This window comes from Euprymna scolopes, chromosome 14 (genome assembly GCF_053919585.1).
Source record: "Euprymna scolopes isolate OS-2025 chromosome 14, ASM5391958v1, whole genome shotgun sequence".
Taxonomy (NCBI): Eukaryota; Metazoa; Mollusca; class Cephalopoda; order Sepiida; family Sepiolidae; genus Euprymna; species Euprymna scolopes.
In genome coordinates, this window is record NC_136495.1 from 109,537,119 (window position 1) to 109,552,118 (window position 15,000).

The window sequence follows — 15,000 nt, forward strand, 5'->3', positions numbered from 1 at the left end:
AGGCCTTGCCACTGAGCTTTCCGGTGGGGCAAGTTTATTGCTTGCTGCCTGAGGCGCCCCGACCGGGGAATGCCGACGGGGTTTACTCAGGCAATTTTTAAAATTGCAGGAGTGCCCCTCCTTTAGGGGAGCCTGCTGGGTTACCACTTTCCGGCCTTGTGCCACATTTTGCTGAGTGGACAGCAAATAAATATAATCCATTTTAAATGTGGAAATTTATGAATCGCACAGGTAAGAAATTCATTTTTATAGTATGAAAAGGTTAGTAATTGCAATTACGAATAGGAAATTGAATCAAATGTTTGAAACATGTCTTCTTCCTAAGATTAAGGGTGGTGGTGTTTGATCAACACTGCTGGGGAGCCATGATGTAATATACAGTTTTGTTTTTAAATCCCCGAAACAGTGTTTCATGGTAAACAACTGATGATCCCTTGAAAAATAAATTATTGGTATTATAGTAAATTTGAGAGCGAGTTGATGCAGTGATTGCAGGTGATTAAATGACTTACTGACTAGATGGTTTTCTAACGAATGATAAAAAATATTTTTTTTTTATAGTTTTAAAGGTTAAAAACTTCAAAGACTATATATAGTCATCAACATACAGTACTGTTTCACTGCTCATCAGTGCGGCTAGACAAGCATCTACCTCAAGCCAGGAAATCAGATCGCCCAAACGACAGTCGGAGCTTTTTACCGTTGCGCTATACGGCTGCTGCTATGCGGACAGTGAATTAACAGTGTTTTGACGTTGTCCAAAATACTTAAGCTCAATTTGTTTACGCAAAGAACATCGTTTCATACGCTAATGGAAATTTGTATATCACTTCCCAAATGCTCAGCCTAAGATAGGGAGTATTACTACCATAACGATTTTAATCGAATACTTCGAAACTCTTATCCGTTCCAACACAACCTGAATCGGCGTTTTCTTGAGTCTTATGGCAAGGAGAAGTCCAGGACCACTGGAAACAATGCCGAGATAAGCGAACAGCATATACAGCTCCTGGAATTGCCAAATGGTCATCCATTTTAGTACTGACCAGGTTCAACGTTGCTTAACTTCGGTGATCTAATAGGAACCGGTGTGTCAACGATAATTATACCGGACACTAAACAACACACGCGCGCACACATGCACAATTTGTTTTGCGGACCAAAGTAAATCAAATTTATCAAATATAAATAAAAAAAAAACTCTACTTGGCCATGGTAGTAACAAAGTGTAGTATCTGTTCTGGTGCTACACTTAGTTTAATCTGTCCTCGCTTATTGAAGGAGAATCCTTCTAGATTGATTCCATTTTTATTTTTGTTCCACTCCAGGGTGGGCCTTTTAGGAGATCTGTATTTTCTTCACGTTAAGCATCACTCGTGTGTGTGTGTAACTTTGCCCTTGTGGGGTGGCAAGTTGTTGTTGTTGTTGTTGTTGGCTCCGACGATTATGAGAGATCATGAAATTCTGCGTCCTTATTCAGTCGGGGGATTGCATCTTGTGGTGTGGCTACGCAGGCCGATGCGGGAGCCGCAAGTCCTGCCAAAGGTGCTGCAGATGTAGTCATTGCCTCTCTGCCTGGGCTGGGGTTGAAGCTGGATCTGTCATCCCCTTTCTACGGGCACGCTTCTCCTGCCAACGTGTGGTTCACCTCCTCTCGGATGTCTCAGCCACACGCCGGATGGTGGCCCACCAGCCCTCACGGAGGCAAGTAAATAGGAAGAAAAAAATGCATTCCCATCTTACAATATGCAATCCTTGCATGCGCACGTATTTCTTGCTTCCTCTCTTTCACATACCCAACTCGCACAATCGAGAAAAACCGTAAACGGTTGAAAATTTTGAAATTGATAGAGTAGAAGATCCTGACACCCCCCTGAGAATGGATTGCTCAGTCCACAAAAGACGCTAGCGAGCGGTAACCAATGGGAATCAAGATTTTATTTGGCCTTTTGGTCAAAATCACAGTGTAGTATCTGTTCCGGCAGATACTGCAAGCAAAGACCAGATGTGGGGGCAACCCCACATACCTGACCTTTAACCAGCTCCCATTTCCCACCTCTCGGGAGCTGGTCCCCTTTTTCCCTTCCCCCTCCCTTCACTCCTCACATTAAAAATTGGCCTTGTGCCTAATTTGCTCGGTGGGGGGAGCAAATAAATACCATCTGTTCCGACAGATACTGCAAGCTATGACTAGCTAGGACTAGCTATGACTAGCAAAGACCAGATGTGGGGGCAACCCCACATGCTTGACCTTTAACCAGCTCCCATTTCCCTCCTCTCGGGAGCTGGTCCCCTTTTTCCCTTCCCCCTCCCTTCACTCCTCACGTTAAAAATTGGCCTTGTGCCTAATTTGCTCGGTGGGGGAGCAAATAAATACCATCTGTTCCGACAGATAGTGCAAGCAAAGACCAGATGTGGGGGCAACCCCACATGCTTGACCTTTAACCAGCTCCCATTTCCCACCTCTCGGGAGCTGGTCCCCTTTTTCCCTTCCCCCTCCCTTCACTCCTCACATTAAAAATCGGCCTTGTGCCTAATTTGCTCGGTGGGGGAGCAAATCAATACCATCTGTTCTTCAGATGCTGCACTTCTATTTCTTGTTCTCTTTCGGTGGAGGAGAAATCCTTCACGACTGAGACAATTTTTATTTTTGTACCTTTTCTCCACGTTAAAAAACGACTCTGTCCCGTGGGGAGGCATAGTAAATAGGTACATTCGAGTATCTACATAATTCAATGAGCAATGTTTGTCCGTAAGAGACATATTCATCAATCGAGACCGCGATACATAGAAACACCCATAAATGACGAAGAAATACCAATGGGGGTATTGCATAAGTCCTTTCAAATAAAACCATCCATGCACGTAGGAATACCGACAGAGGCACGAACGACCCCCCCCCCAAAAAAAAATACTGATTTGTCTAAATGTGAAAGTACGCGGACTGAGAGGAGAAATAATAGCAAAAAGAGGAAGAGGACTAAACGTCTTCGTCTTAATCCTAAAAGAAAGAAATATTGGAGGAACAATTTAGCTCGAAAGGAAAGAGATATAGTGGAAGATCTTGACACTCCCTAAGAATGGACTACTCAGACTATAAAAAAAGCTAGCAAGCCGTAACCAATGGAAGAGAGTAAGCTAATCTTGATACTCCGGCATTCAAGATACGTTCAAGTTCAATCTCTTATTTGCTACCTTGTAAATTTGTACAATAAACCTTAATCTGTGTCTTGAGTCTCATTTCATCGGATTAATTTATACGGATAATATTCCCCCAATAATATATCAGAAATAAAAACAAATCATTAAAACATCTATTATTTTTTTTCCTAAATCTCGATTATATTTTCAATATATGTTAATATTGTTAAATAGATTTGCTGACATTTTTCACTCCTCCTGGTCTTCATTTATAATCTTCCAAATCACACGACTGTCCATGGCTGCAGTTTTCTTTTACTCTTATTCTCTGACATAGTAAGTTTGGGAAAAGGAGTTAAAAATAAAAAAATATACAAAATGCTGTTATAAACCCACAGATTATATGTCAGCCTATGTCACGGTAACATATATTGAGCGAGTTTCTAACAGTATCTTGTTTAGTTTTTTATTTTTAACTCTTTTTCCCAAACTTACCGTGTCAAAGAGAGAGTCGGGCGCTATTTTAATTTTTCCAATACATCGGTTAACACTGTATGCTTTTTTTGAGCTGAATAAACATGTTACATCAAATAAAATCACTAGAAAATTATCCAGTTAGGTAGAAAAGTAACTTATCTTGCCTTTGATAACATTTATTTGTTATATATTTGTTTTCTGGCAACTTTTTCGAATCTATGTGTACAGTAATACAAACCCCAGTACTTTAATTAAATTTAATTAAATTAATTAAAATTTGACCAATTTCCAGTTCGTAAATTTATATCGAGAGTATTATATCTGAGTGATACTCCTCTGTTCCAGCAATCTTATTGAAAAAAAATCGATCTGTCGCCTTTGTTTATGCAAGCACCGAAAAGAAATACTGTGTAAGTTACGCATAGGCGAGAAACGTCGACGTACACCTAGAAGTGGTCAAGCAATTTAATAGAGATTATGCGTACCCAACTCCGCCCAGTCAATGCTGACTTTCCAGCGCATACATCTTCCGCGTCTACTTTCTCTCACCCCCAACACTACTACTACTACTACTACTACTACTACTGCTGCTACTAAAATTGGTGAGAATCCAAAGACGGTAAGTCTGCTTTGATATTCGACTGGCTTGCCTGTTTACACAAATAGAATGTGGAAAACATTCATTGACTTTCCAGCACAAGTAGATTTTAAACGAGATGACAGAAAACAGAACTGTAAAACAATTTTCTAGCGACTATTTTTTTTTTAATCTCCATTCAATTCACCCTTTGCTGTGAAACTGGGAGGTGGGGGGTGTGTGGGGGGTGGTGGTGGTAATACATTAATGAAACTTTAAGAGCGCCGTGTAAAAAGCAACAATGGTTGAGTGTCACTGTCTACGTAGCGCTTCCACTAGATCCACAGTCAGTGCCTCCACTCTTCTAAGTATGTTAGCAAAAAACGAACTAACAAAAAAAAAAAAAAAAAAAAAAATAGCGCTATATTGGTATGAATCAACATTGAGGACAGAAAACACGAAGTGTGGCATCGGAACGAATGCTCGTCTTTCTATGAGTTAGTGTATTGCTGATTGCCTGAGGCGCCCCGCCCCGCCTCGGCGCCCCGGTGCTTGTTGAGAGAGAGAGAGAGAGAGAGAGAGAGAGAGAGAGAGAGAGAGAGAGAGAGAGAGAGAGAGAGACAGACAGACAGACAGACAGACAGAGAGAGACAGAGACAGAGAGAGAGAGAAAGAGACTACATATCCATATTATTTTAATATATCATTTTAAGCAAAAAAAGCAATATTATTTATTTACAAACAATAATATATCCAATAATTACGAAAATTCATCGAACTGCTATTGTGTTTTTGATAATAAAAAAGTCTATAACTATAGGGTAAACAAGTTCGACGCCATTACGATGTAATCTTAAATATGTGTTTCGAGTTATGTCCCCTCTGTGCGAAATCTTTATCGTCTACTTTCAAACATCTACAAAAATGCAGTTTTCCCCAATTTTCCGTAAAAATTACTTCTAACTATATATAACTTTCTACTCGATAAATTTTCGTAATTTTTGGATGTATTACTATTTTCGGCATGATAATTAAGTAAGCGATATTGCTTTTGCTTTAAATGACATATTAAAAAAATGATCTGTTGCCTTTCTCGCAACAAGCACTGTCGCCCCGCCCCTACTAGAGGTTTTCTAAGCACATTTTGTAGGTCTGAGTGCCCCTAATCGAAGGTGAGGTGAGGGCGAAGGCGCTGACTTTTCGATCCCACTTCCCGATCCTTGTGTCACATTTCTGGCGGTGGGAGAGAAATAAATGCTGAAAACAGATACTACGCTCTGCTCTTAGTCAAAAGGCCAAGCAAAGAAATCCTATTTATTTCCTTACCACCACTTCTATATGTGACACAAGGTCGCAAGGTAGGGATTGAAAAGCCAGCGCCCAAGATGAAAGAGCACTCTAGCTTACGAAAAATGCTTGAGCATCCCCGTCTGCATTCTCCGGCAAGGGGCGGCTTAGATAATCAGCAATAAACTAACTTCTTCTCAAAGAGAAGCGGTAAGTCCTGGAAAAGTGCCACTCCCGCGACTATACAGAACTATACCATAGCCGACAAGTAAAAGGTCCTCTATCTTAAACGAATCTGTCGGATTGATTACCGATGACGTATTCTCGACTGTCTGAGATACAAGTTGTCACTCATTCAGGCATCTTTCTAGTGTCTAGATTTTTATTCATATATCACATCAAAACGGACGTGAGTTGGCCCCCCTCCCCCTCTAAATTTTTGTTGTGACGGATTTTAAAAGAGCTATGGGTCGATTAGACAATTGTATTTATTTTAAAAGAGCTATGGGTCGATTAGACAATTGTATTTATAGATAGTTGAAAAAAAAAACATATTTTTACAATAAATGTTATACCTATACCGGGGTCTCCAGTGTGGGGGGGGGGCATATTGTTGACTTTTTAGAGCTACGCGGGCCAGAAAAAAAATTGTACTCTTTCGCTCATTAACTTTGCTTTTTATTGAAACCGGTTCTCCAAAACCTCATTATTTTAAAATCATTTTCTGAACAGAACAAAATAAAAATAATAATAATAATAATAAAACAATACACTATTTTCACACATTTTTCCATTCATTTTTTTTCTTTTTTTCTGAATATTTTTATGTTTTCCATAAGAGTTCCGCGGGTTGGTTTAAAAGGTTTGGTGGTCCGGTTTGGTTCGCGAGCCGTAGTTTATAGATCCCTGTCAGAGAACGATCATCCATTTCAAAAGCAGCAACTCAAAGTGGCACAATAGTACGTGAAGAGTTCGAACGCAAAACGCGATAAATCCATTTTTTTGTTTTAATCTTTGTTTCACCCGAACCAAGACACAATGCCAATTGGATGTGAGGGGCTACTATTTGGGACCAAATTTACAGCGATACTATGTAGGTAGTTAGGCAGTGAGATGTCTGTTCACATTACATTTGAACTTCTGCATGCCAGTACAGTCAAGGAAGCAGGGATCCTGGAGAGAATTCCAAAGTCTAGGGAAGAAAATATTAAAGTAGAAAGTTTTCTGGCATCTAAGGATCTCTACACTGCACGGATGGGATTTGGCTGCTTATCGGGTAAGTCGGAGGTATTTACGTCGAGGGGAGACAAGTGCTACGAATTGGTCGAAGCACATTACATTAAAATATTTGCAAAACAGGCACAGAGATGCAACATTTCGACGATGGGACAGTGGTTAGTCTTTGGTTGCTAATGCGTGGCCTACTGGATTGGTGATTCTTTTTTGGACCCAGTCTAAGAGTAAGATACACCAGACCAGATGTGACAACTATACTCCATTCATGTCTGAATAGTGGCTTTGTAAATGTACATGATACTTTCGGGGGTAGGTAATCTTCTATCACGGTAAAGAGAGCCTACATTCTTTGCAGCAGACTTGGCAATGACCTCAATTATTTGTTCCAATTCATGTTCCCTGTGAATGTTAAGGCGAGGAGTTTAAACGAAGGTAGTGTATCATTGGTCATGGCAATCAGTAGTTGAGAAGGTTTCTTGTAACTATAGGCCGGCCCAAAATAAGTCACTTATTTTAAAACTTGAATAACTTTTAAAATAGGTCACTATTTCTGGGCCACCCTGTATTAATACTTTATCCTAATTGAGATAGTAAATTTTTTTTAAAAAATGGCGAATAGTAACATTATTATTTTTTTTGGGGGGGGTCCTTTGAGATGAGTAACTTGAGCATTTATTTTATTTATTTGCGGACTGTTATCCTCATATTTATAATTGTTGTTGAGTCACTACAGGAAGAAGAAGGCCAGAGGATGAGTTGGCCGAAACAACTATTATGAAGATGAGGAGAACAATCCACAAATAAATAAAATAAACTGTCGAATATGTAAAATCTAAAATTTGATGAAAAGCTTATCTAATCGAAAGAAAGAGAAAATGATGCCAGTATGCAAAATATAATTTGGCAATATGGTCAAATTTTGAAATGTAACACTTTTTTATACTTGTAGTTTCTTGTATTTTAAAATGGCGTTCATCGCGTTTTGTATTGGGACACTTCACTTCTACTTAAAACGATTATTCCGAGCTCAACTCATTGCAAGTCTATTGAAACCATTCCAAAAGTAACTTTCCTTGGTCCCCCGACAAAAGGAAGGTGAATCTGTTTGTCCATTCGTCTGTCCGCACTTTTCTCCATAATTACGCCTTGGAATTTTTTTTAAATTTTGCACAAACATTAAACATAGTATGAGTAAAAAAAGTAATACAACGGATTTTCCGGGGAAATTCCGGGTGCCTCCCCCCGGGTGACTTTCGTGTTAAAATGGCTAAAATTGACACGTTTGTGCTTATTAAAAAAAAAAAAAAAAAATTGATGCCTTAGATTTTTATAAAACTTTCTGAAAAATTGTAACTATATAATTTTGTTTGTTTATACTTGGCGATAACTCTTGGGTGTGCCGCAGGGGCTCTTTTATGGCTAATAAAAACACTCCATTTTGGGGACTATTTTACCATATTTGTCCAAAATTTCCCGTGTATGTCTATTTAGCAGTTTTGCATGGTGCTGAACTTAAATTTTAATATGGCGACTTTTGGGGCTAAATGGGGGGGGGCAAATGACGGACTTAGTCATTTCTTTTTTTGCATGATGCAGAACTCAAATTTATATATGTTAAGGCCTAAAACTGTACCGTTTGTTCATTTTCACCAGGATTTGAAATCCCCCGGGGACTTTTGGGGCTAAATGCTGAACTTAGTCATTTTTATGCCTCGTTCACTGTGCACTCACGGGGGATCATGCATGCTTCACTTGTTCGTTATAGAAATCGCTCCAGGCAAGACATGAAACCACTTGGCCAATAAAGATAATCCTAATCAAAATAACCATGTTGTAACTATATAACATAGCACGGATGTAAATGCATGTGAAATGACATCACCGGTGAAGGAAAAAAAAAACTATAAAAAAGAGAAACAGAATGATCACAGAAAAGACGTGGAGCATGGAACGAGATAACGTTTGAGATTTTGTAAGAGACGTTGATAACCTTTGCAATTTGCGAGGCGTGAAGGACCCCCGAGAAAATAATCATGTTGGTGACATTACAGCGGTAAAGAAGGAATGAGAAAGTAAATGTTGTTGTTACAAAGAAGAAGCGAGTTGGAGTTATTTCCTATCTTTGTCTTGGCAACTCCTTTGCGACTGAAACCTGTATTGACTCTCGGACAACGCTACAGCTAGCTGGGAAGCAGCCTCGTGGTTTTGGGTTCCACGAACGTTTAGTTCTTATCTTAATATGTGAGCCTTTTTCTTCAGGTTGCCTTTACGGTTATTTTATTTTAATAGCGTATCGCTTTTATATACAGAGACCAGACGATGAAAGGGGCTAATGCTATGATAATAAAAAAAAAATAGGAGAGTAACGAAAATTCACTTAAAGACAAACCAAGCCGGAATGAAGAAATCCCACTATCAACTTTCAATCTCCTGGATTCGAAACAGATCTGTCAAACAGGAAGTCCTCAAGAGTTAAATAGTGAATTAAGGGCTTGCAAGGGTATGGCTTTAAAAGGGTATGGACCCGCACCCTACAGCTATGGGTCAACTAATCGTATACAATGGTTGGTTTACAATAGGGATTGTGTTTTGTAGTACTATAATCTAAAACAGGAATACGCCAACTCAGACAATATCATCCTTATATATGTAGTGACGAGTTTTTCTTTCAAAACAGAAATTTTAGTTAGATTTTTCAAATGTGAGCTCTTCTTCGGAGGCATGACACTAATCCTGCATCGGACATTCTTTAGTTAAATGTTTCACCCCCCTCCTACTCCATTTCACTATCCTGAAAAAAAAAAGAAAAAGAAAAGAAAACATCTGCCTAAGACTTTTCTGCAGTTTTCATTAATATACCAGCAGGGAGAACCGACGTTGCTCGGGATTGAATGAAAAATCAAGGAATGTTCCACATCATATTTTTATTTTCTATTTGTGGAACCCAAAACCACGAGGCTGCTTCCCAACTAGCTGTAACGTTGTCCGAGAGTCAATACAGGTTTCAGTCGCAAAGGAGTTGCCAAGACAAAGATAGGAAATAACTCCAACTCGCTTCTTCTTTGTAGCAACAACATTTACTTTCTCATTCCTTCTTTACCGCTGTAATGTCACCCACGTGATTATTTTCTCGGGGGCCCTTCACGCCTCGCAAATTGCAAAGGCTATCAACGTCTCTTACAAAATCTCAAACGTTATCTCGTTCCATGCTCCACGTCTTTTCTGTGATCATTCTGTTTCTCTTTTTGATAGTTTTTTTTTTCCTTCACCGGTGATGTCATTTCACATGCATTTACATCCGTGCTATGTTATATAGTTAGAACATGGTCATTTTGATTAGGATTATCTTTATTGGCCAAGTGGTTTCATGTCTTGCCTGGAGCGATTTTTATAACGAACAACTGAAGCATGCATGACCCCCCGTGAGTGCACAGAAATCGGTGAAATTGCCCATTTTTCAATCAAATCGATTGTGACTCACCGGGAGGAAACTTAACATTCCTTCCTGCAGTGTCTTAGTTTACAATACATTGTATTCTACACTGCGCTACAGAGGGACTAATTTTGTTATATAATGGCTTGAATTAAAGTTTTAAATTCAAAAGTGAACTATTGTGGTTCAGTTGTGCCCGAAGCAGAAACATTCATTTCGAACGCGCCTCTGTCATATCAAAGAACCAACTGTTGATTTTACGAAATTATTTTTACATGATCACTTGAATTAAAGTTAAACGGGTCAAAATCAAGTAGCATGGTTTAATTGTGTTCTAAACAGAAACATTCATTTCGAAGGAGTCCATAACCTACTGTTGATTTTATACGCCGGGGCCTTCTGTCATGTTAGGCTTTATATTTATTTGTTACAAAATCGAACTCTTTCTTCTTTAATCGGATTTTTCGATACAAAACTTACATAAGGACATTCCTAGACATTTAAAATATATTTGTATGAAATTTTATGAAAATCGCCTCAGCCGTTTCAGAGTCGATAGGGAACGAATTCTCTCTCTCTCTCTCTTTCACACACACACACACATACACACACACACACACACACACACACACACACACACACATGCTAAAAACAAATACATAAAATTTTCTGTGGATATATATATATATATATATATATAATTATTTTTTTACTATAATAATTAAATACCTACAGACACTAGTGTTTCATCCTTTCGGGATTCTTCAGTGCAGGGTGTCACGATCACTACCTGTCGAACGATTCGAATCCCGCGACACGAGACATCTCTGGCTCGATTAGCGGAGGCCGTATCCATTCGGCTACTATTAACCGTGTGAAATAGCGTTGAATTTTAAACATTTTAATTTAAATGTTCATTACGTCAGACAGACAGTGATCAAATCGTTATACGATGATCTACGCATAAGAGCTAAATTGACCGACGGAAAGTGCTCAACGATAAGAAACGAATTTCTTAAAGGGGCTGTCATAATTATTTTTTTACTATAATAATTAAATACCTACAGACACTAGTGTTTCATCCTTTCGGGATTCTTCAGTGCAGGGTGTTATTCCTGGTTAATATTTTTCAGAGGTGAAACAATCACTGAATTCAACGAGTAGCAACATATAAATGCTTATGTAAAACAAATAAAAAGTATATATAGAGAGAGAAAGAGAAAGACAGAGAGAGAGAGAGAGAGAGAGAAAGAGAGAGAGAGAGAGAGAGAGAGAGAGAGAGAGAGAGATATTCTTTCTACCTTAAATTACTCTATTCTATCGTAATTACTAGAGAAGGTGCTCGACTGTGTTCTGATCTTTGGTTCATTCCAGTAAGATATTCACAGTAAGAATTCGTATTGCTACCTCAAAAAAAAAAAAAGATAAATAAAAATAAGTCCCTTTCTCCCTTCCTGTGCCTAGTGTCACGTTGAATTTCAATGGATAAAACTTCTTTGCCAAATTTTTCCCCCCTGCGAAACACATTAGCCCGGTACTGCTTTCCTTCTGATTACAACTTGGTTCTGGTAAAAAAAAAAAAAAAAATCAACTGTAAATAGTTGTTTGGTTTTTATGGGAATCGACCCAGGCAAGGCATGAAGCTAAAAAAAAAAACAACTACTTTACGGTCGAAAACTAGACAACGATAAGTGTTATGTGAATATATTTCGACCCAGAAAACAGTAATTCTTTCTCCTTTGTCAGAAACAGCGCTAATGGAATGTGAGGATTAAGAGATAAAATAAGGGAAACAAAGTTTACGAGGCGGCTGAAAGTAAAGCTAAGATCCACTTTTTATTCTCTAAAATTATCTTTTTACAACAGCCACTTAAGCAATCAAACGTTTATGTTGTTGATCACTCGCATAGTGTTCCTCATCTTTTGAGTAATATCATTCCATTAACCTTATCATTAAGTGACCTAATAATAATAATAATAATAATAATAATAATAATAATAATAATAATAATAATAATAATAATAAAAATAATAATAATAATAATAAAAATAAATAATAATAATAATAATAAAAATAAATAATAATAATAATAATAATAATAATAATAATAATAAAAATAATAATAATAATAATAAAAATAAATAATAATAATAATAAAAATAATAATAATAATAATAATAATAATAATAATAATAATAATAATAATAATAATAATAAATATGATTAAAAATCCGTCTATCAACCCTCCAACACACAACTCGATATTGAGTATGAACTTCATCCATTAGTGAAGCCCTAATTTGAGAGCGCTAAGAGAATGTGGGGGTCGGGTCACATATCAGTTGCCAGTGCTCCCTGGAATACTCAGTCCAGAGGTAGCAGTATCCATCGGATCCCCCAGCTATGGGTTAAATAGAATCACTTCTGGATATGACGTGAAAATGCATCTGACGGCGAGATCACAATTTCGGAGGGAACGCAGAGTCACAACTTATTTACCATTAATCCCAGGTGTCCTCTGACCTCGATTACTACTACTACTACTACTACTACTACTACTACTACTACTACCATCTAATCGAGTCTACGGGCTTAATAGAATCTATCGTACGCAGACTTTTTCTTTTGCAAAATATATTCCTACATAATGAATTAAGAACTCGTAAGCATAAGATTGTTTTATTTTTTTTTTAAACCAAAATTACTGACTTTGTCATTAAACAAATTGAAAAAAACGTTTCTGAAGTTTTGAGATGAGGATTAGTTATTCGTATTATTTGGATTCTTCGGACTACTGTTCTCATCTTAAGTGTGAGTTACACAACGTTTCGGTCTATGTAACCTCCGACCTTCTTCAGGTGTATCTTGTCGAACTCGGGAATGTTTCTGTCGAACTCGGGAATTTGGACAGAATTTCGAACGGAACCCTTTGGCGCAGTGGCTAAAGTACTTGGAAAAAAGGTCAATTGTAAAAGTGATATTCTTCTGGATGTTGAAGGTTCAATTCTTAGTGTGGGAGACCGAAAAATACAATTGCGAATTACTTAGGACCTCTATCCAGTTATGTTTGACGGAACGAGAACATGCTACCCCCCCCCCCCCGTGAAATAAATAAAGGGTTCCGTCCGAAATTCTGTCCAAACTCCCGAGTTCGAAAGAAACATTCCCGGGTTCGATAAGATGCACCTGAAGAAGGTTGGAGGTTACATCGACCGAAATGTTGCGAAAAATGACACTCAAGATGAAAACAGTATTCCGAAGCATCCAAATGATATGAATTCGAAATGGGTTGATATGCCGTCAAACCAAACAAACAAAGCGAAATAATCACCTGGAATTAATTATCGTTAAACTTATATGAGGAAATGAGGCCACATGATGACTGTAAAGAAATAACATTTTTTGAAATAGTTTTAAAGATTTTGTGAAAAATCAGTAAAAGCAATGGTTAGAAATGTGGGTAGAGCAAGGGGGAGGGGTTAAACCTCCGTGTGTAATCGACAAATATTATCAGTCACAATAATAGAATCGATAACCAATCAGAAAGTGGTTCCATGAGCGAAATTAAGTGACAACCGACTGACTCTCTCTCTTGGGAATCTTGTATTCTTTTTTCTATTTTTTCTTCTTTTTTCCTTTTGTTTTCTTTAATTTTTCTTTAAGAAAACACAGCAAAAAATGGGTTTTTCGGAATTTTAACATATTTTTCCAAGGGAGGTAACTCTATTCATTTAGACGGAACGAGAACATGCTACCCCCTACTACCATGTTAGAAAATGTTTTTTTTTAAGTACTTCATTTAATGTAATACAGTTTTATAACATTAACACACACACACACACACACACACACACACACACACACACATATATATACATATATATATACATACATATATAATATATATATATTATATATATACATATATATATAATATATATACATATATACATACATACATTTTCTGGGTCGAAATATATTCACATAACACACACACACACACACACACATATATATATCTATATATATATATATATATATATATATATATATATATAAAAATATGTATATAAAATGCAGCGATATTGTAATTTTTTTTAACACAGCGACTGAGTGTGAGAAAGAAAATTATTTATTTTTTAAAACTCTTTGAAAAAGTAGAGTCATCTCCCTTAGAACAATAGGTTAAAATTCCGAATAATAAAAACAAAAAATACAAAACAAAAACAAAACACCCCCCCCCAAAAAAAAAACAAAAAACAAAAACAAAACAAAGCTCTTCAGGTTACATTTGATAAATAAGCCCCCATCATTTCCAAACTATTTTCACCCCTCTTCCATTTTATCATTTTTTTTCTCTTTTAATCTTTAAATAACTATAATAATTAAATACCAAGATCGCAGAAAATATCCGTAAATAAATATCTATCTATTATATTTTTTAGATGTGATTTTCAATTTGCTATGCAATTAACGTAAAATGGTAGTTCCGCTCGAAATTATCTAAATCCATTTGTAAAAAGAACTGTTTTGTCAAAATAAATGACAAGTAACATTATACGAAATTTGCATAAAAAATCAAACCCCCTTTTAAAAATTGAACAGTTCATTAACTATTTCGGTTTTTGCTGTTATAATTTGCAAATGTGGTGCTTCTGCTTCATCGACAATAATTCGAATATTTCAATTATAAAAACAAACAAACAAAAAAAAAAAAAAAAAAAAAGTAAATGCGTATTATTTGGATTTCTTCGGACTACTGCTCGTCCTCATAGATCCGTGACGTAACGGATAAAGTGCTGAGTTACCTCAGTTCTAAATGACAATCTTCTGAGGGTCGAAAGTTCA

The 15,000-nt window shown here is 37.1% G+C and overlaps 1 protein-coding gene across 1 annotated transcript in view; it reads right to left on the bottom strand.

The window, feature by feature from the left end:
- LOC145293213 (uncharacterized) overlaps positions 1-15,000 on the bottom strand; it is a 226,578-nt gene that overhangs the window by 209,689 nt on the left and 1,889 nt on the right. The window lies entirely within an intron of this gene.